This window comes from Cyprinus carpio, chromosome A5, assembly GCF_018340385.1.
Source record: "Cyprinus carpio isolate SPL01 chromosome A5, ASM1834038v1, whole genome shotgun sequence".
In the NCBI taxonomy this organism is placed as follows: Eukaryota; Metazoa; Chordata; class Actinopteri; order Cypriniformes; family Cyprinidae; genus Cyprinus; species Cyprinus carpio.
The window spans coordinates 12,568,522-12,574,472 of record NC_056576.1 but is presented as its reverse complement, the minus strand read 5'-3'; the positions used below and the strand labels follow the sequence as shown (position 1 = coordinate 12,574,472).

The following is a 5,951-nucleotide window of genomic DNA, read 5'->3' as shown; positions in this document are numbered from 1 at the left end:
TTGCTCTCATCTTCAGACTATGAAAACAACATGTAGAGATTGTTGTTAAATGTGGTTTACAATTTACAAATCACTTGATTTAAGACTGTTTCATTAACTGTCAAACTCCCAAGAGCCACCTGGCTCACATTAGACTGGAGAAAAATGACAATAAACCTGATGTGAACATTTTAATGCTTAAGCCGTCTTTTTTTACATTTCACACAGGTTTCAGATAGTGTCTTGCAAGAATGTTGGACGGGTGGCCTGTGAAATCTGGATCGCTTGATTTGATGGCAGCTCTAGCATTGCTCCGGCATGCCTGCAGCGGTCCTCTGCTCTGGGGTGTGGGACCCGTTCTGTTTGGTCTGCTGGGGTCTGTATTTGTTCTGCTGCTGCCTTTAGTTCCAGGAATAGATAGAGCAATGCTGTGCCACGCTGAAGGGTCTTGCTCTTCTGCGCTGCCAGCTGGTGGAGGGTGTCCAGCAGCCTGTAGTGCACACCACCAGCCTGACGGTCCCTTTCACTGCATCTAGACCTCCTGCCACAGAAGTCAGGCCCAGTAAAGGTACAGGTGAAGCTGCGGTTGACTTTGTGTTGTTGAGGCGGCTGAAATGTCTTCTATTTAAATTGGTATTGACTTTCTAAAGTGCATTTATTTATGCCATGTTTTTCTAAATTAAAACTTTTATACTTTTGTCATTCTTATATCTAATCTACCTCCTGTGACCCAGACACAGAGATTTGTTACTATTAGATGAATGTGTGGGGGTCAGTCTGAAGTGGCTGGGCCCTTGTGTGAAGTGATGACAGTATGTAGCTTTGTCTCCTGTCTAAATGTTTGCTCGGTTTTTTTTGTTTTTACATTGCATTGCTTGTTTGTATGTAATTTTTAAATTAGTGTTTTATCCTACTGTTTGTTGAAGCACCTTGGGCAACGCCCGCCTGTTGTATTATGTGGCTATATAAATAATAATAAAATAAAAAAATGGTTATTCATCTTAGAATTAATTTATATTAATTTAATTTGTGTTTTACATTTTCAGCTAATATTTATATTATATCTATAGATAAATAATATTTAATATATAATACTATTATTTCAGCTTTTTCACTTAACAGCAGTAACACTTCTAAGAAATGCCCAGTTTTTTTTTTGCAGTCACTCATCGTATTATCCAGTCAATCAAGTCTCACCCATCTTTGTTTTTCCTATTAAAATTTCCTGTTCTAAATTTGTTATATATGTTCAATAAATGCGATTAAAAAGGTTTACAAAAGGCCATTTAATTTTTTTTTTAATCTAATATTTTTGTCTCATTCACCTATGTGGGCAAAGTTTAAATCATACTCATTACAGAAGCTCATTGCAATCAGGTTTACATGCAATTTACTGTGTCGTAAATTTAGATTAAACCGATGCAACTATGACAATGGTTAAAATCGAAACGTACTTTCAGGTGTTAGTTTTCTATTGACTAGTGCGTCTCTCAGCTGAGAACGTCATACTGTGAAACGCTGACCATCTGTTTGTTTACAGAGACTCAGTTGGAGGCAAAAGGCGGCTCTCCAGCCAGGCTTTTGGAGATGAAGAAAAATGGCAAGAGGAGAAGGCTCTAAGTTCTCATCCACGCACCTCAACATGAACCCAGATTTGTGGAGGCGCCTTCACTGAATTGGGGCACCATAACTGGAGGAGGAGGAAAAAGACGTTGTCCAAGCAGACCACCTGTACACCAAGGGCCCTCACCATCTCGCCCTGTTAACGAGAAGGCTTCTGGTGAGGCAGGGATCGCACGCTCCCATTAGTAGAGGAAATAGATCAACGCCACTTTGGCATCATTGATGTGAAAGGTACGACGTCTCATGTCTATACCCAAAGGCAACTCTGCTTTGCGTCGAGTCATGGAGGGAACCTACTACCATCATATTTACCACACTGTAGCTATCGAAGGCAACACGCTCACTCTGTCAGAGATTCGCCATATTATTGAGACCAGATATGCTGTACCAGGAAGAGTCTACAAGAACAGAACGAGGCAATTGGCGTCGATGTAGCCATGAAGTACATCAACACCACCTTGGCTGTCCCGCGCGGAGCAATCACTGTAAATGATATCTTAGAGGATCACACCGACGGGTACTATGGCTACACCGATCCCGTTGAAGCGGGCGCTTCCGTGCCAGCCAGGTGTTCGGGGGACATCACATCCCACCGCACCCACAGGACTTGGACAGGCACATGCGCAGGAGCTGGTGCAGTGGTTGAACTCAGAGGAAGCGCTGCATCTACACCCGGTGGAGTTTTCGCAGCTCTCGCGCACTATAAACTGGTTTACGTGCATCCGTTCGTGGACGGGAACGGACGGACATCCCGACTGCTCATGAATTTAATCCTAATGCAAGCTAGTTATCCACCAATCACCATTCGGAAAGAGCAGAGGGCGGAGTATTACGCCGCCCTGGGATACTGCCAATGAGGGCGACGTAAGGCCCTTTATTCGCTTTATCGCAAAATGCACAGAAATTACACTTGATACGCTCCTGATTAGCCACAACCGAGCATGCAGTTGGGCTGCCTGAGGCTAGTAATCAGCCTGTCCTGACCTGTACAACCCCATAGCTGATACCTGCGCATAGCTGATGGCTATCATGCTGTAATGTTCGTAGCAATGCAAAAAGTTGGCATGTGGGGTAAAATGAAGTGCTATATCCGCCTCTGAAATAATAGAATCACTCTCCAACCTGATCCGGCTAGCATGGACCTACATGGACTAATTGTGTATCCATTTTAAGTTTAAAATTTTCATTTACTGTGTAGCTATATCCATTACAATCATTGTTTCTTTATTTATTTTGAAAATATAGACCATTCAAAAATGTCTTATTTTACCTATACTTTGTTGTCAGTTGAAAATTGTAAAACTTTTCTTTTCCCATTAAATGATAATGAACAGTATTAGGTCAGATCTTCATGATCCTTTAGCAACTAAATCCTTCTGCCTGTGAGTTAATGATTGTTAATAATTTTTAAAAATTAATATAAAATGATCTCTGCTGTCTGTTGGAACAGTATTCATTACTCCATACCACTAATTTGTAAAACCATACAAAATTTAATTTGTCTATCTCTATCTTTGCCTTTTGTAGTCTCACTTAAAAAGCAAGATTGAGTAATCTACTCCTTTATTGAAGTTTGCTTGTAAAAATTTTTCTTTTGAACGGTCCGTGAAATGTGGTGAAAGAGTGTAGTTCTTTAGTGATGATGTTTTCAGATGACTTTTACTAGCTGTTAAGCTATTATATTTGCTTGAACTCTACAGCTTTGTTGGACAACATTTTCTTTCTGCACTTACAAGCTGGCAGATACAAGCCTTGGGAAATGTCATGTTCAAAAATGAGTGTCTGCACAAACAACGTTCGAGTAATAATTTAACATTTAGAACCTTTTATAGTCCATGATTTTGTTTTGAATTTTGAAGTTCTTGAAAGTTTTGTTTAAAAGATCATTTATTTTGAGATATTACTTAAGTGCTTTGAAATGTAAAAAACTAAATCATTTTCCATATGAAATGATTCTGATACATGATGCAAGAATATAATTGCCTACGGCTGTTCAAAGTTTGGGAAGATGTCCATATAATTGATTACAGGACTGTTGAAAAGTTTTATTAATAATGTTTAGGGATTTTAATTTTTTGATTGACATTTTCCCCCCATTTTGAGTTTACCACTATTGTCAAGCACTTTAATAATCTATTTAAATGGCTTTAAATTATTTTACTACTTGTAAAAGGTATTTTATTATTGTGTGTAATAAATTATTGTGCAACTTTTCATTTCCTTCTAGTGTTTGGTGGACTTGTATTTTATTTTCCTTTCATTTTTTAATATGAAGGATAAGTACCAGTACTCACTGTTGTGACATATAGGAATATGTCCACTATACCCTTGACAAAAGATCAAAACAATCAATTTAGGATTATATGGCTAAATATGGCTAAAACAAAATGAGATGTGAACACAAATATCACAAGTCATATGTTTGACAACCACATACATTTAATTGCTTCATTAAACAATTTAGGCCTTAAAACAAAAGGAAAACCATATGACTACATATAATTTGAGCAACAGGAAATACAACAGTAACATTATAGAAAATAATTATGAGTGCCTAAAGATGACACTGACAGTGGTAAATAAAAACAGCCAATCTATAATCAAATAACTGATACAGTAAACCAAAAGGAGAAAGTACACAATTTACCACACGTATACCAAGTTCTCATTATTTTTAATGTTTGAACAAGACATTTGCAACAGCACGTTTTTTTTTCTTCTTTTCTTTTTTTTCCTCAATCACTACTTTAGGCCACTGTGGTGATCAAACGCAAATATATAGAGCTACTACTTTTCTTTTTTAATTCAAAATTATACAAACGTTTTTACAAAACTATATGCCGCCAACCATTGAGGGGTCAGAACGAGAGTCAAACACAACCAAAAAAACAATGCAGGATGGGAACTGTCTAGTGTATGACACTGCCGTTAAAAAAAAAAAATAGATCAGCTTAACATTTACTAGTGGATGAACTACACAAAGTTCATCACAGCCATCAAAAACCAGTAAATAATATGAATATCCAGGACATTTTAGATGATATATGCTGTGTATATGTACACAATACAGTATAGGATGGCTACAGTCACAATCAGGTGAACTCTCTAATGGAAGGTTCTAGCGATATACAGCTGCATAGATTCTTCAACTTCAGCAGGGAAGGTCCCAATCGGTTCTAAAGCAATAACAACCATGCTCCTTAGCCAGTCCTTCAACTTGAATATGAACTGCCAAGCAATTGGGATCTAAGGTTCTAGATAAAACTAAAACTCTAGAACTAGACTAAATGTTGAACTGAATCTGGTTGTGGAGCACAAGCTTTAACCTTCAGACCATTATTGAGCACACGTAAGGTAAGGCAGGTTTACAAGCTGTCAGCAATTAAACAAGATTCAAAGGGCAGCACTTGGAGAAAAAACAAAATGCATGAAAAAAAAAAAAAAAACACTGGAATCTACTAATTTCCAGGACAGGACAGTGCACAGCTTTTAATTAAAGCGCTGCAGTCTAATAAACACAAAAGTTTTAACCTCTTAGTCACATGTTGTTGGCAAGGTGCTGGATTTTATTTGCTGTCAAGATCATCTATTACTCCATTTAGTCTTATTTTAGAGCTTTTATGAAGGTATTTATTACAGAATTAGTTGTAAATCTAAAACATGCAAGACTGTTTCGAATGGTCATGGTACTGCAAATAAATTATTTATACAAGCAGTTCAGGAATATGTAAAATAAAGGTTTTGATCTTTATTTATGTTTTGTTGCCTTTGACAAGGCAGAGGTGCAGGTGGACGCATCTACATATCAACTGCCCCAAAGGGGGACCTACTGAGAAATGAAGCTGTGTTGAAACCTATTTTTAATACAATCATGTATCTTCATATTAAATGTATCTTGCATATACCTTTAAAACAATGATTCACATCATTTTTTTTTTAACATCCTGTTTAAAAAAAATACTCGCTGACAAAATCTGAAATCTGCCCCCCAAATCCCTTTCGTTATTAAGAAATAAAGAAAACATTACAGCTCACATCTCCATGGTTGAGGTGTTAAAAGTTTGAGTTTTACTATATATCGGGAGTTGTCCCCATATTTACAGAAAGAGCTAGGGCTAAAATTAAAACGCTGTGTCTTCGCCAGACTTTGTAAGGACACAGCATGGCTTTCTGTCAGAAGGCAGGTAGTCTTCTTGTTGGTTATCTGCATACAGTTTCACTTCTTGAGGAGCATCCTGGCAAAGTCCTCATTGGACAGAGACTTGGACTTGAGTGTCCGGGCTTGTGGTTCCAGGTCCTCCATGCACTCATCTGTCTCTGTGGTATGTGGTGCAGAAATGGTCCCGTTC

The 5,951-nt window shown here is 37.9% G+C and overlaps 1 pseudogene; it reads left to right on the top strand.

Annotated features, from left to right (window-relative positions):
• Positions 1-272: 272 nt before the first annotated feature.
• Positions 273-2,602, top strand: LOC122145159 (annotated as a pseudogene).
• The last annotated feature ends 3,349 nt before the right edge of the window (positions 2,603-5,951 follow it).